This window comes from Alexandromys fortis, unplaced genomic scaffold (assembly GCF_014885135.2).
Source record: "Alexandromys fortis isolate MF-2015 unplaced genomic scaffold, M_Fortis_MF-2015_v1.1 scaffold_123, whole genome shotgun sequence".
NCBI classification, from domain to species: Eukaryota; Metazoa; Chordata; class Mammalia; order Rodentia; family Cricetidae; genus Alexandromys; species Alexandromys fortis.
Genome location: NW_026068003.1, coordinates 2,195,073 through 2,221,311, shown reverse-complemented (window position 1 = coordinate 2,221,311; position 26,239 = coordinate 2,195,073).

Here is a 26,239-nt window from a genome sequence, read left to right as displayed (position 1 = left end):
GGCTCTTTCCTGGGTGGTGTCACCTGTGCTGGAGTGCTCCTTTATCAGATTCTATCTGCCCCCCCCCCTTTGTGATTCCAAAATTGTTTTGGTAGCATTGTTTTGCCTATGGAATTTTGCAACTACGTCAGTAAAAACTGAAAACCTCCTGGAGATCACCCTTATGCTTCTTCTTTGCCCAAGGAATAAAGAACACGCAGAGGTAACGCACGTGAGTTGATTTATTTCATTTTACAATCAGATCCAATTAGCCAAGTTATCACTAGCCATAGTGAATCTCATCTGGACCCTGCGGGGGTGCTGAGGCTGGTACTCAAGCCCCCCCCCCCATACCTTTACCTCTGCCTTAGCTACCTGGCTTTATGTGCCATAGAGGAAACACTCAGAGGGTATATTCACAAATGGACAGATGATGTCTTGGGGAAATAAAATCTACCCTAATTCTCTAAGTGGGGCCTGGACAGCCGGTGCTCATCCACATCCCTCTCCCTGGCTTCCTCAGTCTCTCTATCCCCACACCCACCTCTGGCATCCTCTAGGGCCCTCAGTCTTGCAGGTCCAACCTGACGGGAAAGTAGAGGAGGAAAACATAAGCCCTGCAAGGGCGTAAAGAAACGCTCACCTGAAACTGCTTAGTTCATTCCGGGGGCTCAGCAGGCATGTGGCATTTGGAGGATTTCACCTCTGAGCTGCCAGGATGCCAGGATTCCAGGAGACACAAGTTGTCCCAACAGGGACACATCTGCAATGAGCCAGTGAGCCAAGCAGCCAGGGCGCCCCCTGGCAGGTACTCTCATTTCTCAGGGAAAACAGCTAAGAATTTCCACCTGTTAGGCGGGTTCTTGCTTCTCTTTGATTCTAGAAAACGTCTCAAAGCTGCTGTAAGGGCGGGAGATGAAGTCATTTCCAGGAAGTCTTCTGAAGTGTACCTCCATACTTCGTCTGGCCCAGGATTCCACCTGCCTCAGCAGAACAGTGTGCTTTCAGTCTGGCCTATGTTTATATGTTTATTTCCATGTTTGTGTCTGTGCCACATTTGAGGATTGAATGTACACTTTATTGTATAGAAGACGGTATTGTTAATGGTTTTAATACCCTTAATCTGTAAAAGTTACTAAAGGGGGATCTGCAATCTTTGTTCTGTGACTTTCAAATTACAATCAGAAACTATTTTCTTTAACCCACTGATGGTGTCCTAAATAAGAGAGTTATACTTGAGAAGATGTAGACTGTACTACATCAGACACTTGTCTTTTTGATACCTCAGGCTTATCATTAGATAATGTGTACTATTCTCATCCCCATTTCACAGATGAGGAAACTAAGGTACAAAGAGGAGAGGAAATTTGACCAGGTTTATGCAGCCTGTAATCATCAGAGCAATATTTAAAATGCAATATCAAACTTCAAAATCTTACCCTCTTCTATTCCTCTCAGTCAATTTTCGTCTCTTTGGAGTAAATGAGTGTCCAGCGCTTGCACGGTTTGGGTCCTTAACTAAAGGTGGTGGGATAATGAAAAAAGGGCAGACACTAAGGACACACGGACACAGGAAAACTGGAGTCAGGTGGGCTGTGGGCACTCTCTGAAGGAGCAGCACAAACCACCCCAAGCTGGAACTTCAGTTTGTTTAATGTGTACAGCATAGGGAGAGGAGCTAGCAAGCCCTAGGAGGTCTCTGTGGGCAGCTGTCTCAGGCTGTAAACATCCAGGAGGAAGTTTTGCACACACTGTTTACATTATGTCTGAGTTGGGAGACCCCCAAAGATACCACCACGTTGCTGACTTAAGGATGCAATCACACAAGGTTTCTTTATTGTGTATTGAAGCTATCGAGCAGAAGCTGCTCTGTCCCACAGGCTGATGTAGCCGGTGAGGGACAAAGGCCCCAAACTCACAGTTCAGGGTTCTTGAAAGGGAAAACCAGCAAGAAGAGAGTTACATGTCTTGGCGTTACCGGATTGGGTAGGGGGATATGCCTATATTGCAGTTGGCTCTAAGTCAAGAGGGGATTTTTGTAACTTTCCACGAGAGAGACAGGGAGGAAAGGAGGGTGGAAAAGAGGGAGGGAGGAAGGGGAAGAGTGAGGGGGGAGGAAGGGAGAGAGAGAGAAAGAGAGAGAGAGAGAGAGAGAGAGAGAGAGAGAGAGAGAGAGAGAGAGAGAGAGAGAGAGAGAGAGAGAGAGAGATGGTAACTGTAAAAATCCTTCTGATTGGCTGTCCTCAGGCCCCTTGGCAGCCAGGCAGTTTTTGGGCCAGTTGTGACTTTTCTTGGAATTGTCAGGGACGTGGGGTGGGGCGCCCGGAGTGAGATGCCTGATAAGTTAGATTCTCACAAAAATGGGGCCTGGTTTAAAATGACTTCAGTCTTGTCTGTTCAATTAATTGTTAGTAAACACGTCTACTTGCACACACTGCCAACACCAGCCGTGACTTTGCCATCCCCATTAGCTTGAAACATTGTATCCTCGACATGGCGGTGGCTGTGTCAAACAGTACACATTCACTCGCGACTTCATTTGCTCTTTCCGCAACCAATCCAGGCTTCCTTGATCCCCTACAAATCAGCCTTCCCCATCTCTTGTGGCCTCCCCAATGTTCCGTGCCCCAAACTCTCCTCTCAGTTTGTACCTGCCCTGGCCACTTGGCCTGGAGTTCGCCTCTCTGCATCTTGGTTGCTCTCCTCTTTCTCTACCTCAAGCACTGTTCAATGGGTCACTTCATTGAGGGAAGGCCCTGGGGTTAGCACAGTTGTGCCTCCAGCGGGCGTGTGTGTGTGTGTGTGTGTGTGTGTGTGTGTGTGTGCGCGCGCGCGTGTGCATGTGTGCACGCGGGTGTTAGAAATTCTACCCAGCAAATAATCAGCCATGCAGTCTGAGAGACAGAAGAACTAGTTTACGCATTAATATTTTGGCAAGTTCCAGCACCCCCACCCCCCTCCCACATAATTTCTTAGAGCTTTTATAGGTCAGGTAGCACTGTGACTACCTGTGGGTGGTCTCCAAGTCCCATTCCCTCCAAAGGAATTTTTGATCACAGTTATGAGTGCTTACAGGGACAGAAACTGCGGGAACACACATTGGGGGGTAGATAGTTTGAAGGTAGCAATACATAATACATTTGCGGGTATCAATTTCAAAAGCTCCTTTCCTTAGCAAATGGCATCTAAAGTATGACCTTTGTCCAGACAGCTGGTAACCACTTCTTAAGGCAGTTTCTCACAATTGCTTGCCTTGTCAAGTTACGGGGTAGGGACTTTAACAAGCAGGCGGACGCTAGCACACTTGGGTAAAACTTCAGCTCATTCTACTTTTACACAATCCTACAATTTACAAGCAAAGGCTTCTATTAGACTTAGCACAGAATAGTAATTTGATTTTCTTAGATACATACAGAAGGGTAAAAAGTGGATATTTGTATCATCTCTTTTTCATGTGCACACTGTGTGCATGTGTGTGTACATGTGTGTGTGTGTGTGTGCACGCACACCTGTCCTTGCACATGAAGAGGACAGAGAAGGACATGGGGTATCTTGCTAAACCACTCTCCACCTTATTTCTGGAGATAGTGTCGTTCAGTGAACGTGGATGAAGCTGGCTGTTTTTCTCTTCGGCTGGCTGCTGTCCCTGCCTTCACCCCAAATCCATGCTGGGGTTATAGTCATGTCAGGCCACACCTGGCTTTGTCATGGGTGCTAGGGATTCAAATTCAGGTCTTTGATCCTGAACCACAAGTGTGCTTACCCACTCAGTCATCACCTCAGCCCGCTTTCAGTATCCTGTACAGTACAGACGCTCAACACTTGTCTGGAATAGAGGGATGAGTCCTTGTGTGCTAGAAAGCATTCTATCACAGGCTGTGCAGAGACAGCCTCTCACGCTTTGCAGTACTAGTCACCTTCTGCGGGTGCTATTGCCCTCTGCAGGCACTGCTGCCCTCTGCAGGCGCTACCCACCTTCTGCAGGAGCCATTGCCCTCTGCAGGCAACTAATACTAATCTCACTCTGCAGACACTATTGCTGTCTGCAGGCACTGCTGCCCTCTGCAGGCACTAATCTCTCTCTGCAGGCACTACCATCTTCTGCTGGCACAATGCCTCTCTACAGGAGCTCCCACCTTCTGCAGGCATGCTTAATCCCCCCAGATATCCCTTGGCTGTATTCAACAACTAAATCCTCTCTGATCTGATCCCCTCTGCAGGGAGGCTTCTCATGAATGCCCAAGGGAACAAATTCTTTCCACCAGTGTTCTGTTTCTCTTCCTTGCTTCAGTCATCACCCCTGCAGTCACAACACTGGCTCCTGTGTATATTTTTAATTTCCTATACTGAGTATGAGCTCACTGAGAGAGCAGCATGTGGTCCCGATTTGTTCTCTGTGGATAGAGAAAGGGTCAAATGGCCTGGGATAGCTTTCATCATGGAAAGTTCAAGGGAACAATGGTAGGCAGGTGAATTCTCACTGCCCATGGCATTCTGAGTGTTTATTGGTCATATCCCAGTAGGAGGACCCTGATTCAGGATGTGTGGATTTAAAATTCTTGTGATAATTGGATATCATAACAAATACATATTTTCCCTCCGTTCCTAAAAAAGTGTTGGTGGAGGTTTTTTTACTTGTTTCTGGCTGCCCAGATCTGAAATAGTCACACAAGACTGGATTAATTAATCACACTTGGTCAATGACTCTAGTATATGCCTAGCTAGCACTTACATCTTAAATTAACCCATTCCTATTATTTTATATTTTACCATGAGGCTTGTGGCCTCCCGACAAAGTTCCAACTGGCAGTTCATGCTTTTCTCCTCTGGCAGCTACACGGCTTTTCACTGACTCCACCTACTCTCTCTATATGTCTTTTCCAGCCTGGCTATGTTCTACTAAACCATTGGCTGAAATCAGCTTCTTTATTAACCAATAGTATACAGAGGGGAATCCCACATCAAGGAAGAACTCCTAAGTCTTCATAGATAATGCGAGGAAACTGTTCTGTTCTCATATTTCATGTTTGATAGGTTCCTGAAACAGAATTACTGAGACTTGTGGAATATCCCAGTATCCAAAGCACTGGACATAGAGCCCCTGAGTCCCTTAGAATCCCCTTAGAATTCCCTCTGAGGTAAGAGCATCTTTTGTTTTCATGAGGTGACTCTCAGTGACCTCTTGCATAATCTAGGGTAGAGGACTCTAAGTTAGCCCACTTTCTATTTTGGTCACATGATACCCGAGAGTAACAGTTTGAAGGAAGACAGGTCGATTTTTGCCTACACTTCCAGAGGCTTTAGTCCTCTTGGGGCTTGAAGAGAGAGAAGAATATTATGGTAGCAGAAGTCTGTGCAGTGGTCTGCACATCCTATAGCAGTCAGAGTGCAAAAGAGAGGACCCTTCAAAGAGACACGCCCAGAAACCTGCTTCTCAGTAGTCTGCACCTCGTAGCAGCCCACTCCCTATGACCTCATCAGAGGATCAGGCCACGTATGAGGTCAGCACTCTTATGATTCAACCATTTCTCAATATTCCGACTAGCCCATGGAAAACAAGGCCCCCGGCCCAAGTGCCTTTGGTATATTCATATTGAAACCATCGTAGGCTGGTTAGAAGGAAAACTAAATGTGATACGAAGTTTGAAACATCGGTCCCTTCTCTATAGACAGGTGAAAAGGGCCAAAGGTTAAGTTGATCACCCATGACCAAAGAGTTAATCAACCAGCCTCCCCCACAAAGCTTATCAAAAACTAAACAAATAAATTAAAAGGCAAAATGTAGAGCGTTTCCTGATGCACAAATACAAGAAGATGTCATGAATGTAGGGCACCAGAGAAGGTATAAAGACTCAGCATGCCTTCTTACAGTGGTCCTACACATCTCTTCTGTGTGGCTCTTCATCTGTATCCTTTATTTATTCTGACAGAGAATTTCTCAGGTGTGTTTCCCTGAGTTCAGAGAGACATCCTAGCCAATTAATTGAATCAAAGGAAAGGATCACCAGAAACCTCAGTTTATAGCTGGTTCAGCCATGCACACACATGAGAACTTAGTATGAATTGTGGGGGCAGTCCCAAGTGCCTGAGATATCACCTCTGAGCAGGCCCCATGCCCAGGATTAGTTAGGCAGCACAGAACTCTAACTCCTCTTTTTCTCCCCCCCACCCGCATGTGTGTGTGTGTGTGTGTGTGTGTGTGTGTGTGTGTGTGTATGCTTTTCCTTTGTTTCCTTTTGGAATTTTTTTTCTTGTCCTCTCTGTCTTTTGCTTTTTTTTTTAATTTAGATTTTTGTTGATTTTTTTCATGATTGGTTTTGTTCTGAAAAAGAGATACAAAGTACATGAAGTTGTGTGGGAAGGGAGCTGGAGAGAATATGTGAGGAGTTAGGGGAGGGGAAACATGATCAAAACATATCATATGAAAAAAAAATTCTTATTTAAAAGAAAATAATTGGATCTTTTTCCTGTGCAGAAGTCAGTCCTACTACAGAGAGAGGGTTATTGGCTCCTGTCCCTCGAGAGACCTAGCAGTTGGGCTGAGAAGCTGCAGAGTGAGAAAGAAATCACGTGAAATAAATGACAACTTGTCACAGCCCAAATGAGTGGCTGTTAATGAACAGTATCTGTCTCTACTGGAGAGAGGAGGCCTGCAGTGAGCGCAGTGGCCAATGGAAACAGTAGGGAAAGTCACTGGGGGAGCAGTCCATGTACTGCAGTCCAAACCGTCTCTTGCGATTTCTTGGGAAGTGGAGACACATGCTGGAAAACAGCATTTCATTCAGGGATTGGTCACACATATGACGCTGGTTCTATTCAAGTGTACCCGAGCTAAGTTCTCACTGACCAGAAATGCTGTGTAATGCTAATGTCATTACATTACTCTTGTGTCAAGGATAGCGATGGTGCACTAATGATGCTTAAAAAGATTCCTCTTGACTGTGTTTTGCATCATCATGTAAATTATTAAAATGTCACCATTCTCCTACACACGCAATAAAAGCATGGACAGTATTTCCTGTTGATCCCAGTTGGTAGATTTGTCTCAGGGGACTGTGTGTGAGCAAAGAGGAAAGGAAGTTCTTTTACCATGTATTTCTTCTCACTTCTGACCATGTGCAAACCTAAGTCTTATAAAAGCTCCTCCACAAAGCCCAGGGCCAGTGTGTCATTGTCTTCAGTGATGTAATCACAGGTGAGTCCCACATGTTCTAGAGAGAGGTCAATGCAGGTTAAACCGAGTAGGTCACAAAACAAAAGCAAGCAAGCCAACAAACAAAGCAAACCATAAAAGTGAGGGGGAACAGGCAGAGTAATTGGCACGGGTGGGAGTGAGATAACAGAGGATTATGTACATATGTGAAATTATCAAAGAATAAATTACAATAAAAAATAAATTTTGAAATTATTTGTGAATCCCTGACAATTTCCAGCCAGAAGTCAAGTGAAAGGCAATTTGGGTGAAATGCCCTTGAGCCAGAAAACACAGATGTGGTATGACTCTATGAACCAGTCAAGGGTTGCAGCTTAAACTTTTGTCCTCAAGTTAGACATCGAATTGTTGGAACCTGCCCTGCTAAGGCACAAGCAGGATCATGTTTGTTCTTCCCCTGCCTTCCCTGAAGCAAGTCTGAACACTCAGCTGGCACACCTGGTCTCTTGTAGGCTTTACCTAACAGCAACTTTCCCGACTCACCTGTCTTGAGCCCCATAAACACGCTGCCTCTTGGCACCAGAATTCTGAGGAAAAACCTATTCAGGGTGTGAGTCGCCTGCTTATGGTCATCCTGGTATCTTGGGTTGACAGTTCTCTGTGCTAAGGAACAGGGTAGGTGGCAGTATCTCACCTCTCTACACACCAATTATCAACTGCAGCACACCCTCTCTCAAATCGCAACAAATCTCAAGAAATACCCAAGGTGGAAGTGTGTGGATGATGTGGGAATAGTTTCTTATTAATAAAGAAACTGCCTTGGCCCATTTTATTGGATAGAAAATTAGGTAGGCGGAGTATACAGAAGAGAATTCTGGGAAAAAGAAGCTGTGTGAGGAGTCGCCATGGTTCTCCCGCTCCAGACAGACGCAGGTTAAGATCCTCCCTGGTAAGCCAGCTCGTGGGCTACACAGAATATTAGAAATGGGTTAGAACAATATGTAAGAGCTAGCCATAAGGAACTGGACCTAGCCGGGCCAGGCAGTGTTTGAAAGAATACAGTTTCCGTGTAATTATTTCTGGGTATAAGCTAGCCATGCGGGCGGCCGGGTGCCGGGGACGCAGCCCTGCCGCTCCTATTTCAACAGATGGCGCCCAGACGTGATGGGCTAAATCCACTTAAAAACCTGAGAAGGCTTAAAAATAAGGGAGAGAGAGTTTAACACAGATTTTTGCTGTTTTGTTGGTGGCGTGCTGTAGAGAGATTCCTGATTCAGCTACAACAGCAGAAAAATAAGCTACATCATTTTAAAGCGCGGCTTCCTGGGGGCTGTGCTGCCAGCATGAACTCTGGCTTTAAAGCATTTCAAGGCTTTTATGGGACTGGATGTTTGTGTTCCGCTTGGGATCGGAGGAGAGTGCTCTGAGACCGTGCAGATGGCTCAGAGCTCCCCGCCTGCACCTGGGCAGAAGGCAGAATCAGGCTTAGGCAGGCGGAAGAGCATGGCGGATTCCTGCCGCTATACAGAGACGCATTTTCAGACTGCGCAGTGCTCTGCATGTCAGATTTGGCTGTAACTTGGATGAAAAGAGTTTCTGTGCTGCACACTCAGTCTCAGAGTTAAACTGCTGAGTGCGGCTCCAATGTGGACTTGCTGTGTGCCTGAAACTGTGAATGGTTCAGGGGCACCAAATGACTCTGAGGCAGGAGCGGCTGCTCCATGCTGAACTGTGCTGATCTCAGGCAGGAACTACCGTAATTACCTTAAAACCGTGCAGTTAAGGTTTAGACTGGGCAGGACACAGGCAGTACCGTATTACCTGTAAATGGTGCAACTTAAGTTTTTAAGAAATGCTTAACATTTTAAGAAATGCTCCTGTATAGTAAAGAAATTACAGATTCACAATAAAACAGATTCAGACACTGTTGGATAAATGTACGTAGGCTTGGGAAAGAGAAGAAAAAGAATATAAAGAATAAAGTTAATGTCTTAAAAAGAAAAAGGGTAAAGTCTTTAAAGAGACAGAGTACAGAAGTACAGAGAGTTATAGATTAAAAGAAATAAAGAAATATAAGCCACGTAAAAATGGAAAATTCACAGAGAGTCTGGATTATGTACATTGTGTTTTCTTTAAAATTTTTGACTGTGAAGGAGCTAAGTACAGAGAGACATTTCATTACATGGGCTGCCAATCTAAACCAAAATGGATATAAGGGTATTATGATTTCAGAATTTGGGTCTAAGGATATGATGCTTTGGAGAGGGTCTTCTTTTGTTTTTGCAGAGGATGAGACCCTGTGGATTGCATCTATTCCGATTTGGTATGATAGACCACGCCCTCCTGAAAGGTTGCTGTGAATACCCTCAAAAAATTGCTTCGCTCAATTGCCAACTGAGATGAAACTAGCATACAGGTTATATCATGAACAACCTAATTAACGACGCCCCTATTCAGCAGGAAGCAGTTTGTAGAGAAAAAACTACGCCCATGTTCCCAAATATTGTTTATAAATGTTCTTTTACATTTAAAGGGGGATATGATATAGATATGAATAATTTGCATTGGTATGGATTTTATGGTCAATTTTGTTATATGTATATGTATTTTTGATCTTGATTAAGGTATTGTGATTGTGTAGTTCATTTAAAAATGTAATGTATAATTAGGAAATATAGGTTGTTAATGGATAATCATCGCTAATACTTAAGCTTGTAGTCATGTTAGTTAGATTTTCTAGATATATAGAGAGATATTTTAGTTAGATAGGCATTCTTCATATCTTTCAAAGGCTGCAGAATATGGCATTTAAGATATTTTAATAACTTAGGGTTTTTCATGACAATGAGACACATTTGCTCCTGGCAGCACCAATCTATTTCAAGAGGAAGATGGGCATCGAAGAGAATCCTTATGGAGTTTGATAGCCATTTGGGCAAGAAACTGCTCTTGCCTGGACTGTTGCATAAACTGGACACAGAGAACCCGCAGAGAGAGGACTGCTGAACTTGCCTAAAGGTGAGATGACCTTTTGGGGTTCCTGCTTCATGAAAGAGTCTGTGAGACATTCTGCAGGACACAGCAAAAAGTGACTGAACTGTCTTTGGAATTTCTTGCTTGATGAGAATGTCTGCTGGATACTATGGGCCTGTAGGCCGAAGATGGATGCCCCAACGGTACAGAGGAACTTTGGGTGACTGTCCAGGCAGCGAGATGTCTCTGTCATTTCTAGAGTTTTCTTATTTCTTGTTTGATAGGTAATATTATATCCTTCTGGAGTCTTTGATGGAGTTGAAGAATGGATAGTTATAGTTTTCCTTAGTTATGATAAGAGATAAAATAGATATAAATATTGTAACTGTAATTCTTACTTGATAACTGTTTTGTTATATGTAATTTTACTATGTTAAAGTTAAAGCCTTTCTTTTTTGTTTAAACAGAAAAAGGGGAAATGATGTGGGAGTGATTTCTTATTAATAAAGAAACTGCCTTGGCCCATTTTATTGGATAGAAAATTAGGTAGGCGGAGTAGACAGAAGAGAATGCTGGGAAAAAGAAGCTGTGTGAGGAGTCGCCATGGTTCTCCCGCTCCAGACAGACGCAGGTTAAGATCCTCCCTGGTAAGCCAGCTCGTGGGCTACACAGAATATTAGAAATGGGTTAGAACAATATGTAAGAGCTAGCCATAAGGAACTGGAACTATCCGGGCCAGGCAGTGTTTGAAAGAATACAGTTTCCGTGTAATTATTTCTGGGTATAAACTAGCCATGCGGGCGGCCGGGTGCCGGGGACGCAGCCCTGCCGCTCCTAATTTCAACATGTGGATGCTTATTATCCTGGGTTGAGATCATTAGCTCCCTGCAACTGGACTGCAGCTATTCAACTCCTAGTTGCTGTCCCAGGCTGTGAGGACTGGGGCACATCGCCTGTCTCCAGATGCCGGTTTCCTCAGTTCTCCCAAAGATGGCATGATATACTGATATCATTCCTATTAAGACTGTTACTACTTAGTGGTCATTGGGAAGATAATACAATTCACATACCGTTACCAGAGCAAGGACCAGACAGAATAAGGGCCTATGAACTATCTGCCGTGACTATTATCTGTCCATCACTCTCCTGGAAAGCGATGTAGACCCATCCATCACTTAAACTGCAAAGCTTGTGGGGCCAGTTTGCCAATTTTACAAATCTCAACTTGTAAGCACCTAAGTGTTTATTATCTAAGAGCGGGGAAACAGACCAGCATAGAAAATGTTTTCCTTTCAAGTTCAAAAGATAGAGTGAGGAAGAGAGTAGAGAAGTGTGAGCAGAATCTCTCAGGACCCCTGTGTGAGTGCTTCTCCTCAAACCTCAGGATTTTACAGTTAGCTCCCCTAGACAGGTCCGCAGCTCATCTCTCCCAGCTCACCTCTCTAGATCACCTCCCTCAGCTCCCCTGAACAGCTGAATCATTTCTCTATTTTACTAAACAAGGGGTGAATAAGAGCACCCTTTGCATTCCTGGGATGAGTGGGTCATGGTTTGGACTAGGAACCAGCAAGAGGCATCCCAAAGAATGCTCAAGCTGCCCCTGCTAACCTTTCACCTCCAGTCTGACTGTCTCTGTCTCTCTCACACACTCTCTCTTAGAAGAACCAAAAGCAGAGACAATCTAAATCAGTGGTTTCTCAACCATCCTAATACTGCAGCTCCTCAATAGCTAGTTCTCATAGGTTACTCCCAACCATAAAATTACTTTCATTGCTTCTTCATAACTGAAGTTTTGCCACTGATATGAATTGTAAGTAAATATCTGTGTTATCCGATGTGTAACGGGTCTTTCTCTGTCCTGTCAGCCAGCTCACAAATAATGACACAGAGACTTTTTATTAACTTTGAAAATGTGGCCTTTAGCTTAGGCTTATTTTTATCTAGCTCTTATAAGTTAAATTCACCCATTTTTTTTATTAATTAATATTCTACTATGTGGCTTTTACCTCTATTCCATTCTGTGTGTCTCTCTCACGCATAGATTCAACTCCTACTTCCTCCCTCCCTGCCCACAAGTCCTGCTTATACCCCTTGCCTATCTATTGGCCATTCAGCTCTTTATTAAACCAATCAGAGCAATATATCTTCACACAGTGTACAAATATCTCACACAACACTGATGGTCTTAGACGACTTCTGTGAAAGGGTTGTTCGACTCCCAAAGGGGCCATGACCTACAGGTTGAGAACCACTGATCTAGATATTACTGCTTTGCTTCGCTAACCTTATCACAAATCCAAGAAATCAGACTTTCACCAGTTGCCTCTGAACTCAGTCATTTTTAAAATTTTCACATATTCCTTTTCATTTGGCTTCTGGAATCAGAGAGGGACAAGGGATTTAGGGTGCTGGTATTTAGGACAGTCTTATTTATTTATTGATTGATTTATTAAAGATTTCTGTCTCTTCCCTGCCACCGCCTCCTATTTCCCTCCCCCTCCCCCAATCAAGTCCCCCTCCCTCGTCAGCCCAAAAAGCAATCAGGGTTCCCTGCCCTGTGGGAAGTCCAAGGACCACCCACCTCCATCCAGGTCTAGTAAGGTAAGCATCCAAACTGCCTAGGCTCCCACAAAGCCAGTATGTGCAGTAGGATCAAAAACCCATTGCCATTGTTTTTGAGTTCTCAGTAGGACAGTCTTATAGCTAGAAGACGTCAGTAAGTTCAGCCCTGAGGTTCTTGTCCGTGAATGCAGAAGGTATAATATAGCTGAAGCTTCTAGGTTCCCCACAAAAGCTTGTTTTCCATAAAGCATATCAGAAGAGAGTAGCCCCTACTTTTGCATGCTATGACAATCACCCCAGCTGTGAGCAGGGATTTAGGGACTGAAAGACAACACTAGAAACACTGCCTGACAGTATCTCTATCACAAGGCAAGATAGAAGGCCTGGGGTATCCCCAAGGGGGCCTGGAAAAATCAACACAATTCCTGAATGTATTTTCTAGATGGGCATAGTAAAAAGGAAAAAAAAAAAAAGGTTTAAGAAAGATAATGACCCAAGAAACCTATCAGCAGAATAAAAAGAGATTGCCAAGCTTCCATCGCCGGTTGCAGGTTAGGCAAATTCCTATACATAACAAATAAGTAATTTAAATGCCTCATGGACAGTCTCTGAGGCATCATTTGAAGTACCACCTTGAATTTATATTGCAGCAGTTGCCATGCCAACAGGAGGGCTGTATTCCAAAGGGTAAATGGACACACAGTCCCATAAGCCTTGCAACCCTCTTGCTTTCTTACTGCTCCCGATGCATGCCTCATCTCTTCTCTCCCCCCCCCCCCGGATGCTCTCCCACCTTAGATATAGGGTGAGCTACCCTGTGCATTGAATCCTTCCCGTTTGGAGCATGCTCTTGAATATCCCTTGAGGAATCTTGAGCTGGATCATATCTCCTCCTTCCAGCATGGCGGGGAGTTTCAGCTCACCCTCGAGTGTAGCCTGCTGCCTGAAGACAGAAGGCGGTGCGAAAAACTGAGACATGGATATTGGTAAAGTATCTCCAGTGTTACACCTCATGCACAGTGGGACTTTGGGTCATTGTTAGGACATCGTGCAATGCATCTGTCCATCAACAAACACAGTATGGTTAGTGGGTGCTGGTAAACCTTTAAAAGCCCAGTTCCAAAAGTGTCTCTTGATACATGTTATAAGCTTTTCACAAATTTTACTGATAGAAAAGATGTGCAGCTTATAGAATAGAGATAATAATGAAATATACAAACATCTTTATATTGTTTTCTTTCTTGTGTTTGTAGCCATTTAACCTTGACAAAACAGAGTTTCAGTAAAAAGGCCATTTTAAAGAGTAAGGTCGGCATTATTAACATTGAATGAGTCAAGTCCCAACCCTTTACCTTTGTTCCTTTCCTGGTATAAATACTTCCATCATGGCCCCGGCTGGCTGGGAAAAGAACGTCAGTGGTTATGGAGTTGAGATTTGGGCAGTGGCGTAATAACTTACAGCACACTACACTTCAATATCATTATCCCATATTCATTTCCTAAAAGAGTCCATCGTATACTGGATAGGAAGAGAATAGACTCAAACACACTCAAAAAGGAAAGACAATGGCTGACGAATCATAGGGCCTGTGTTTCAGACTAGTTTATTTCTGAATTTAGTTTCAAAGCAAGGCAATGTTTAACATTTCTCAAAGTTTCAATGTGTGTGCCAGTAGGAGCCAGTTATACCACACTGGCACTTTTGTGCTTGGGAGAGAAAGCAGCCATCTGACCCGTGGCTCCATGGCCCCGTGTCAAGGGACTTCTCAAGGAGTGTGTTCTCTTTCCACATGTCTCCTCACCTATCTGACCACCCTCATCCTTTCCCCTTCTTTGTCTATCCATGTTCTCCTGTTTCCTTCTCTTTTCTTCCTTTTGACTTCTTTGGTCACAGTCCTGGCCTACGCCTTTGCCACCCACTCCTTGGATCACCTGAAAGACCTTTCGATTATTATTGCTAGCTTTTTCATTCTGATTCTTCTCCACATCTTTGTTATGTTGCTTCTCACATCCATTCTCTGCACGGGTTCCTTCAGTTAGTTTCTTAATTTTAAACCTTTGCCGGTCTTTTAATAACTTCAGGATTCAATTCAAAATCCCTGGAAATTCTGAATAGGGATGGTGACAGAGGTATGCAGAGAAATGGGGATGGTCCCCATTCCACAGCTCTGCACACTTTCAAATGAGGAACATCAGAAAAAAGGCAACCAAGGTCCCAGATAATCTGCCATGTCTTTGAACTTAGTCAGTTTATCTTTTACTTCTCACATTACAACTGACAAGTTGTCTTCACTGCCATAGACAGAATGCTTTAGCTCTGAGTTCTAGGTTAGAACACAATCCCTAAGGGATGATCTCAGGAGGCAGGGTGTTAGGGCCTTGCATCTGAGCCCTCGTGCATGGCACTCAAGCCCCTGTGAAAGGCTTTAGAGAGCGTTCTTTTCCTTTCTGTGACATGAGAACACAGCCAGAGGACACAGTCTGTCTACGGGCCAGGACACGGGCCCTCTAAAGGTGCTGGCTTGGACTCTCCGCATTTTAGAACTAGGAGAGAATAAATATCTATTGCTTTACAGCCGCACTTCTGTGGCAGTTTGTTACAGCAATGGATAGGGACAAACTCAGACATTGAGTGGTCTTTGCAACATGCTGGACATGATGCTGAGTTGCCTACATTAGCTGCACACACTCGACTCTGTAAAGTAAGTAATATTACCACCACCATTTTGCTAATGAGAAAACTGAGTGATAAATATCCAAGGAATAGCATGTATTCCAGAATATTGATGCGACCCTGGAGAACTAGCAGATGTAATAACTCAGAGGACACCATGTCTCTGGACATCATTCCATCACAGAGCCAGGACTGGGGTGACCTAAGTGATACACTGCTCCTTGAGCGCAAATTTAAAGGAGTTTGAGGAATATGACGGTGTATAGTGATATCTTGACAAATCAAAACCAGTGCAAATGCAATCAAATAACAATCAGATTTCGAGCATGGACAGTATCTTATTCTGATTTTTTTTTTCATTTATTTTTGTCTTTTTCATTCATTAGCCCTAATGTTGGCCCTGGTTCCTACAAAACCTTCTTTATCAAAGCAACCTAGAGACATGGTCTCTAGTTTTCCATTCTGAGTTTTAAAAATATACTGCCTTGGTAATTCTACTTTTAATTAATATTATTTTGCTTCACAAATCATGCTGTTATTGGGTTTTGAAATGCATTGCAATATTTTGGTATGTGTTGTAATATAGAACGATTAAATCAAACTAACATATGTTTAGTATTAATTAAGAATATCATTTATCATAATTACTGAATTTCCTGGAATCTTTTTACATTTTGTATTTGGGATAAATATCTCACTTTCTCCACCTCAGTACTGGCACAGATCCCTGTGAGCCGGGAAGAAAGGCCAAGGTCATTCTCTCTTCACACTTTCCCCTCTGCTGACTACCAGCCACCATATGTAGGCGCTAATGTTAGCCTTCATGCTGGTTTGCCACAGGAAAATGTGGCTATTTGGGTACCTGAGAAAATCTTTGCAAAATTGTATTGCTTTTATTTATGTGTGTGTGTGTGTGTGTGTGTGTGTGTGTGTGTGTGAGAGAGAGAGAGAGAGAGAGAGAGAGAGAGAGAGAGAGAGATTATGTCTGTGTGTGTTCTAGGCTCAGCAATGTGAACAAGCCATTTTCCTGAGTTATGGAGGTATACAGATGTGATCTGTGCTCCCTACAGAGTGAAGCTTGGGAAACCCGGGACATGGAGTTAATTCCTAAAAGAGGATCTTCCTGCAGAAAAAAACCCAAACGATGGAAGGAGAACATTTGAAGCCGGCAGAGATAGCAAGTGTATATTCATCGCATATTCATCAGAACTTGCAGGCAGAGCTGACCCCCAGGAGACAACAATAATCTATGATTATTGTTATCATTGGCCTAGATAATCTATGAGCACCTTAAACCATGGTGACCTTCTAGCAATGAAAGGTTGGGAGCTGGAGCAGGGCTCTCAATGAAGAACAGGACTCTTTGTTTTATTTGTTTATTTATTTTTGCATGAGAGGAAGGCGAGAAAGAGTTCCGCTGCTGGCACAGAGAGTGATCACATAATTCTACCCTCTATTTGAAGCTACAGGTAAAGAAACACCTCGCAGAATTATATCAAACCCCACTGCTCTGATGATCAGGTATTCCAAATTAACTTGTGGTATGGGAACCTCATACACAAAACAGGAAATCAACATGAAAATAAGCAAAGGAAATTATAAGAGAACAGAATAGCTTATATGGATACTTTTGCAATGTAAGACATGAAGGATTTGCAAAACCACGTCTCCACTGTACTCCTAACTCCAATGACAAGGCTATTTTTTTTTAGTGAAATGATCTATATCAGCCCACTAAGTACCACTATAAGAAAGCCAGTGATGAAACAAAAAGAAGATAATCAGCATCTCAAGAACTATAAATATTCTTATTGAAACTATGAAATAAATGTGTTCAAATTATCAAAGATAAGGACACCATCAAAGCCCTAGAAAATCATTAAGACATTAGGGTTTGTCTGTTTGTTTTTGTTTTGTTCTCTTTTTTTTTTTTTTTGCTATTGGTTTTTTTTTTGTTGTTGTTCTTTTTTGTTGATGTTGTTTGTTTGTTTGTTTGTTTTTTCAAGACAGGGTTTCTCTGTAGCTTTGGAACTGTCCTGGAACTAGCTCTTGTAGACCAGCTTGGCCTTGAACTCACAGAGATCCACCTGCCTCTGCCTTCCTAGTGTTGGGATTAAAGGCGTGCACCACCTCAGCCCGTCTAAGACGTTAGTTTTAAAAGATCTTGACGCTGTGTAAGAGGATCCAGAATAACACTGACAACAGAATATGTTACTCATACACTTAAGACTTCCATCTGTAGGCTGAACAAAACGCATCAGATACGTTTACAAAACAAGTTGGGGTCAGCTAGCTGGATTTGAAAAAAACCACCCACAGTGCAGTGCACCCCTAAAGCAGTCAGGAGAACAGGAGGAAGAGGTTGACAAGCTCAACTCTACATCCCATTGGTGCTCTCTAGGGGGTTCCCGGGAAGGGCAGTTTTCAACAGATAAAACCATAAGTGCTCTTGAGCGAATATACACATTCAGTGTGTGAAGATTGTATGATCAGATCATTTCTACCCGGGTACCATTTTTTTAAAACTTGGTTGGTTTAAGAAAAAAAGACTGTAAGGAAAAATCCTTTTCTGCAGTTGACAGAGTCTCTAGGATAAACACCAAGTTTATTTCTATAGCAATGATCATCTTTCTTTAAAACATCATGACCCTGAGGGTTGGGACCCCGAGGGAACTACAGTCAATCTATAGGAACCAAAATCATATTCAATTTGTTTTTAAAGTGCTGCTCAGGGTAGTGTTCTATAAAATGCAAACTTATATACAGCATCAGCAATGTTGCATCACCAAAGGTTTAACAACTAGCGGTTATTAGCATGCTCGCTGTTCTGCTAAGTATGCTATAAGCCTGTTCCCATTTAATCTTTTTTTTTTTTAAAGAGAAAGTGTTTTTTTAATATTTATTTATTTATTATGTATACAATATTCTGTCTGTGTGTATGTCTGCAGGCCAGAAGAGGACACCAGACCTCATTACAGATGGTTGTGAGCNTTATTTATTATGTATACAATATTCTGTCTGTGTGTATGTCTGCAGGCCAGAAGAGGACACCAGACCTCATTACAGATGGTTGTGAGCCACCATGTGGTTGCCGGGAATTGAACTCAGGACCTTTGGAAGAGCAGGTAGTGCTCTTAACCATTGAGCCATCTCTCCAGCCCCCCCATTTAATCTTTATAATAATCTTTGAAGATGGGTTACGTATTTAAATGTGTATGTTAAATATTAATGATTAAATGAAGACTGAAAATGGAAATATTTTGCCCAGTGTCTAAGAGAATATTGGAATGGGACTAGAAATGATGATTTAATATACAGAATTCTAAAGAAAATAGATTAAGATACTGTGTAATGCAAGCATGCAGAACACATTGTGAACAGGTACACTTCATGAGCACACGTGCACTACCTTTGAGTCACACTGCCACTCTGAATCAAGAAGGGTATCTAGTCTTGCTGATAGCCAGTGACATGGGTTTTTTGGTCAGAGTGGAATCCTAGGAGCCAAAGACAGAACCCTTCAAAGCAGAGAACAAAGGAGTTCCTTGGTTAGGACAGTTGCATGGCTCGTGCAAACATATTAGCAATCTGATTTTGGAGGTTCATAAATATTGCTTGGCAATGAAAAGGAAAGACAGCTTTTTTATTTTGAGCACGAAATGCATTGCATTCATTTTCTTTTTTAAAAAAAAATGTCAGGCATATGTATGTAAGATGTGCCTGTTTTTCTAGCAATATGTTTTTCGCGTACAATATGGAATTAAAAATAAATTGCTAATGGAGCCACAAGTGAATGAATCAGAAACAGTCAAGAAAATTAATGACGCCAAAGCTTAACAAATCTTAACTTCCTCCTCAGTAGGGTCCAGCAGTTTACTACAAGCCAAAGTGGGCTTCTCAGTGCAGGCGCCAGTGGGCACTTTTTTTTTTTTCAATATTCTCTCTCCAAACATACAATAAGGACCATTTTTGAAGTTAGTGCTTTTAGCAAGCCTCCTATTTTTCACTGCAGAGAAACCCAATTTATTCTTTGTTCAAAGTAAAAGTGGAATCGCAGCCATCTCGGAGAGAACTGATGAAAACATTGGCAAAACTTTCAGATAAAAGAGATCAAATTGTTTCCCAAGAACAAATAAATAAATAAATATATTCCATTTTATTTTCTCTCACAGATGCTTGGGGAAAACCGAGAGGGGGCTGGGTGAAGAGAGGCCTCTGACATTTTTTTCCCTGAGAGCAGATAAACCTTTTTAAAAAGCAATTCAGCATTTTAATCATTGTACTGGCTTGTCTGAAGGAAGGTATTTAGCTTTCAGTTTGATTTTCATTTCTTCCATCATTCCATAATGCTGGTTCCTGTGCTGACAGAAACATATTTCTGGCCGTTAAAAAAAAAAAAAACCCTCAGGCATTCAGGCCACCTTCTGGTTTGCCCTTTGGGGGTGACATAATCAGTGTTTTCAGAGTTCTTTCTTTTTGTGTGAGGCACCCACATGCTTGGGTGAGGATTATATTTTAAACTCCACTGAAAGTAATTGAATTAGTTGGCCCTTACATTTCTGGTCAATACCCCTGTCTGTGGATTCAGGCTTCCCACTGGAGACTCGGCTTTCCTAACGTGGCTTTGAGATGTGTACTCAGATGGACGGGCAGGAAATTACCAGTTTGGAGGGAAGCGGAAGCAGACAAAAATTTAAATGCCACTCGTAAGGTTTCTCTTCAACTTAAATTTTTAAAGAAATGTCAAGGGCTCCGTACCCACTCCCAGTTATCATATTTCAATATTTCTCCGTTCACCGTGACCTCTGTTTCCTTTCTGAGAAAGGTTTCAGTGTACAGTGCTTAGAATTTTTATTTTCCATTACCAGCATATGATAATAGCCAGACACTGCAGGCTGAGGTTTCCTTTGGTGCTCAGTGTGTTTCTCTTGCCCTTTTGTGAAGACGCCCAAGGGGGAGGAGGCAGGAATAAGGCAGAACTCAGCTCTCCACGTTGAGACAACCAACCCAGGACCTCCTAAAAGTCACAGGATTTGATCACTTCACATGCTAAGCCATGGTACCTACTATGCAGCTCTCAATCAGACGTTATAGTCAACCTCTAGACTATTCTCCGGCCAGTGGAGACTGGGCCCCTAAGGCTCCCCTGTCGAGCTCTCTGTGTGATTCTGTCCTGAAGGATTCTGGGAGCTTGTTCTTCTCCATGATTCACCTCCCTTTTACTCTTTCTTCACCTTAAAAGGTAACTATAGATTTATTAGCCAGGTGGTGGTGATGCACTCCTTTGGTCTCAGCACTCCAGAGGCAGGTGGATCTCTGTGAGTTCAAGGCCAGCCTGGTCTATAAAGAGTGAATTCCAGGATAGGTATCAACGCTACACAGAGAAGCCCTGTCTCAAAAACAACAACAACAACAAATAAGGTAACTATAGATTTATAGTGGGAAAGTTCTTGAAATGAGAAAGGGGCCAGGTCAGTACCTTTACTTTCCCATCAGCAAGATATGCTTCCCTTGGCCAAATCATGTGCCTTCTCAGCTTCAGGGTTTTTTGTTTGCTTGCTTGTTTGTTTGTTTAATCAGGAACAAAGTAGTTTGGATTTGATCAGAGGACGTCCATCTTGACTCAGGAACCCTGTAGAAGTGACTCTAATTGTAAGTCCTTGAGCCCATGGCATGTACTGTTCAAATATTTACGAGTGATGCTGTCGATAGTTTTCCAAAGCAGATGGAAACAGTCTCAGAACATGATATACGACTTTACCTAAAGGTCACTGAAAAACAGAAAGTGTTTTCCACTATTTTCTCAACAGATACACAAAATAAAATGGTGCCCTTCATCTCTTCAAGTCTCAACATCTTCATCTGTTAGAAACATAAACAAAAATACCAAGGCTATCTCATGAGATTTTTGTGAAAAGCATCTGAGAGCATATAAGGAATGGTTGGAAGGTCAAGGTTCCACGAGGCCATACAGGTGCCAGTCATATCAAAATAGAGCAGGAGGAGAGTGTTGTCAATCTGGGTCTTTACCCGAGGAGAGCAGATTTCTTCACTCTTCAACTTAAGTATTCAGGTTGTTTGTAGACATAGTTTGAAAGTAGGAGCAATAAATTACAAACATCCTAGCCTTTCCTTAACTCCACAAGGACTGCAGTTTTATTTCCACCATCCTGTGGGCACATTGCTTTCAGTTGGTTTCTGTATTCTTGGCTTCATAAAGTGAAACTTTTATCTAATTTTAGTGAGGTTTTAAGTCTTTCTCAGTCTACATCTCTGTTACAAAGAAGCATACAGGCGTTGGATTGCAATGACATGGGAATTTAAACTATTGTTAATGAGTCCAAATTGATTTTACATTTTTTGTGTGTGTATGTTGTGGCATGTGCTTGCGTGTGCGTGTGTGCGTGTGTGTGTGTGTGTGTGTACTTGCCATGATGTGTTTGTAGAGGCCAGAGGACACCTTATAGGACCTGCTTCTCTCCTTCCACTATGTGGGTCCTGAGAATTCAAGTCAGGGCATCCAGTGAAGAAACAAGTGAATAGTATCTTTTCTTTCTTTTTTTTTTTTTTTTGTTTGTTTGTTTGTTGTTTCAAGGCATGGTTTCTCTGTGTAGCTTTGGAGCCTGTCTAACTCTAGTAGACCAGGCTGGCCTCTAACTCATGGAGATCCTCCTGCCTCTGCCTCCCAAGTGCCTTTCTTGCTGAGCTTTAAAGTTTCCACATTTGAAAGGTTGAAAAACATAGGGGTAAACAGACCTTTTCTTCTGGTTCTTCAATATGACCGTAAAGTTAGGTACAGGCTTTATAGAAAAATAATTCTCAAGAGATAAGAGAAGTGTCCTGGCACTGAGGAGGCTGTAGCTCTTTAATCTGTTATCACAAATCTTCTTGTGTAGGGGCTCATATAGTGAGCAGTAGTGAGCACGCAAGGCCAGGACAGTCAGAGTAGGAATAGTCAAAGCCAATTGTCAATGAGGCCAAGGCCCACCAGGTTTTCAGCATCACCATGATTATCAACTCCCTTATCTTACTTCTAGGATCCATTACTCCCTTCCCATCCAAGCTCAGGCCCTGCTCCAACACCACTCATCTTTCCAAACAACTCTGTTTTGCAGTGAAACAAACCAAGAACATGTTTATGTTACATGCGCTTAATGTCAATATCCTTGCAACCCTCCAGCAGTTCCTGCCACAATTCTGGGGGTTCTGTCTGACCTCATTCATGCATCATGCTCCCCCTGCCCCTTGAATTGCTGTGTTTTACCACACTGGACACACGGAGATCTCTCCTAACTGTGGAGATAATTTGTAGGACTACTCTCTGCCTGTAGCCACCTCTCCACCCCCTTCTCCATGGCACCTTCCCACACATCTCTTCTCATCTCTCTAGAGAACTCAGCTTCTCGGCCACTGCTCTGGGCGATCCTTCAATCGGGGATGACCGCTATAACCACTGGTTATTCCCTTCACACCCATCTGCTTCTGCATATTTGAAGCTGGGGGGGGGGGCTTGCCACGCCTTTTATCCCTGTGCTAGCTCCATAAACCAGTGACAGCCTGACGTCTAAAAATCTCACAAGGAATACCCAGTAGCTCAATAGAGGATTGTGACCAATTTCTCATAGTACACTCTTTGTTTCTAAGGATGCGCAAACTGTGACGTTGGTTTTCGCAGAGCTACGCCCCCTTTCCCGCTGAAGAGGCTCTAACTGATGCACTGTCCATACACTGGCCAAAGGGTATCTCTCCACTATCAAGAAGGGGTCTGTGGAGCAGTGCCTCCTGCTTCTAACGCAAACTGGTTATTCCTTGGGTTTGTATGTGGTTGTTCTCCAGTAGGGAAACAATTTTACATGGAGTCCTCGGTGAGCTTGGCTTCCCTGGTGTGAAAATGTGATTGGCGTAGGGAGCGAACCTCCCCCACTGAGAAATTTGAAAACCAGGAGGCACTCCATCCGATGGAGTTCTTTTTCACTTCAGCTACAGAAGCCTTGTGGGAAATGCTAATCTTTTATTACTAGACTATTGTTTAATATTTATCCAGCACCAAAAACTATGCTGAGGGTACACAGTGGAGCTCATGTTGGGCTGCCTTTGGGGACTTTCCATTTAATTAGACAGATGGGGAAAAAGTCTCCATGTGTGGCTTCCAATCACATTCATGAATAATAAGCTGGATGTCAGTCTCTGGAAGGATGTCCTGCTGACAGAGAGAGGCAGCGTATGGTGTTTCTTATTGTGCTACATAACGAGCCCCTGGCGCCTCTGGAGGAGCCAGTCCCACATGCTGTGAGTAGTACCACCAACTCTGACGTGAACTTGGTTTAGGGCTTTGGATTCCTACTCTTGCTGATAGCCCCTCTTGCCCTTGGAACTTTCCCCTCTCCTTTGAGGGATGTAAACACACCTTCTACTTTGAGAACATGTCTGCTTCTATTTTTATTTTGCTCTTTTCCCTTACAATGGGGTTATCAATCACAGTCCATACTCAGACGGTGTCTGGATATGAACCGGTCAGCCTTGGGGGGAAACTGTGGATTCTGCCTTGTCAAGAGTGGGGGGTGCTGTTAGAACCATCAGACACAGAGGTCATGATTCAGTCTGGCGGGCTCTGTGCCTCCTTTTGTCAACTTTGGAGACTTTAACACTTCTTTCTGTGCCTTTTCTCCAAAAAGCCCATTCAGTGCATCTACCTTAAGCCATGGGCCTTTTCCATTTTTTTTGGCCTTTTCCATTTTAAGAGCTTACTATAACCAAATGTATATATTGTAAACACACACACACACACACATGCATACACATGTAGTGGGAAGCTGCTTGTTGTTTACCTGCCGCCTGGCTATCTTAGACCCAAAATAATCACACAGAAACTGTATTAATTAAATCACTGCTTGGGCCATTTGCTCTAGCTTCTTATTGGCTAACTCTTACATATTAATTTAACCCATCTCCATTAATCTGTGTATTGCCACGTGGCAGTGGCTTACCAGCAAAGTTTCAGCATGTCTGACTCTGGCAGTGGCTCCATAGCTTCTCCCTGACTCCTGCCCTTTTTTTCTCTCAGCATTAAACCTAGCTTTCCCTGCCTACCTAAGTTCTGCCTTGCTATAGCTCCAAAGCAGTTTCTTTATTCACTAATGATGATCACAGCACACAGAGGGGACTCCTATGTCATGCACGTATGCACATATGCATGCACACATACTCACACGCACACATATGCACATACCCATGCACACTTGAGCCTCACTGATATATGGAGAGTTGTATATCCATCCCGACAACCTGACTTCAGAACATTTCTATTACCGCACCAAGACACTAGGTGCCATCTGTGGTCAGTCCTCATCCTCACTGTAACCTTAGCTAAGACTGAGATGTTGACTCTTGCTGAGTTCTCGGAATTGACCACCTGTCTCCCTGAATTTGTCTCTTTGTCACTCTCTATACAGAAGGAATCCCATTACACACATCGTTGGTGTGTGGCTTCCTTCACTGAGTGACTTTATCCGCCCTGCAGAAGAGATCAGGACTCTGCTGCCTTTTGTCACATGGCGTCACACCACCGTATGGACCAGTTCATACTCCTTTTTGTAGAAAAATGCCAGTCACATCAAGGTTCTCACTGAGAACTATTCTGTATTTCATTTATTTGTAGGCATCTCGGTTATTTTGTGTATGTGGTACAGGTGTGTGTGTGTGTGTGTGTGTGTGTGTGTGTGTGTGTGCTGATGTGCATGTGGAACCCAGAGGGCAATACCTTTTCTGTTGTTTAATTGTGACACCCGGTCTCTCATTCGCTCTGGAAGTTGCTGATTAGGCTAGGCTAGGCTGGCTGGCCAGGAAGCCTCTGGGCTCTCCCTGTCTCGGCCTCCCTATCACTGAGATTACAAACCTGGCATTTCTGAGGCTGAGCCTAGAATGTGCTGTGTTTTACTGACTGAACCCTCTCCCTGATCCTGAAATCACTTTTTTTGCATCATATTTTCTCAAATGTCTACATCTTACAGGACAAGCTCTTCTCTTACTCTAAGCCTGCCATTGGGCACCCTCCGTCATCACTTAGCACAGCAAGCACAGCTATTTTTGTTCAGTGTTTGCTGATACAAGACAAGTTTTTCTTGGGAGGGATTATCAGGCTAACCCCCGCCGGGAATGATCACTGTCAATCTTAATAATGCTGGTCTCTATAAATGAGTCTCTTTAGCCACAAACAGCAGTGGGGCTGGCATCAATAAAGTGTTTGGGTTTGCAGTGACAGAATAAAAGATGGCACTTTGTCTGCAGGCACGTAAAATATGGATGATGATAGGGGTTATTTGTGATTTCTAGGCTGCACGTTGCCCCCAGGTCTCTTCATTTGGGTGTTAGCAGGCTTTTCAGGCATCCAGCCAGACTTGGCACATCAGCTGGCTATTCAACTACTAAAGCACACCTACCTGTCAGGAAAATGAGCATGGCCTAAGGAACGTAAGGGTACACAGGGAAGAGCTTCACCACCTCAATACCCCAGTCTTCTGAACAGGCTAATCCTTAAAGCAAGCAGCCCACAGAGCCTTGACATTTCCAACATCAGCCCATCAGCCGTGGTGGCAACTTGAGGGCTCGCTGTAAGGAGGATGAAGAGCTACCGGCCAGTCCTGGGTGCCCAGTTCCGTTCCACTGTCTTCACCACAGCTCCTGATACATCTCCTGAGTCCCCAGTCACTACTGGCCTGGGTCTCCCTGATCACTCTGGTGAGCGGCTTTTGCCCCACCTCTCAGAAAGCCAGGCCAGCTGTCAGCCAGAGCCCTGGTGTGGCCTCACAGGAGACGGGAACTACAGCAGGAGCCCAGGCCCACAGGCACCGACAGCTGCTCAGCAGAAATACAAGGGTCTGGATGCTCAGTGGGCTCCC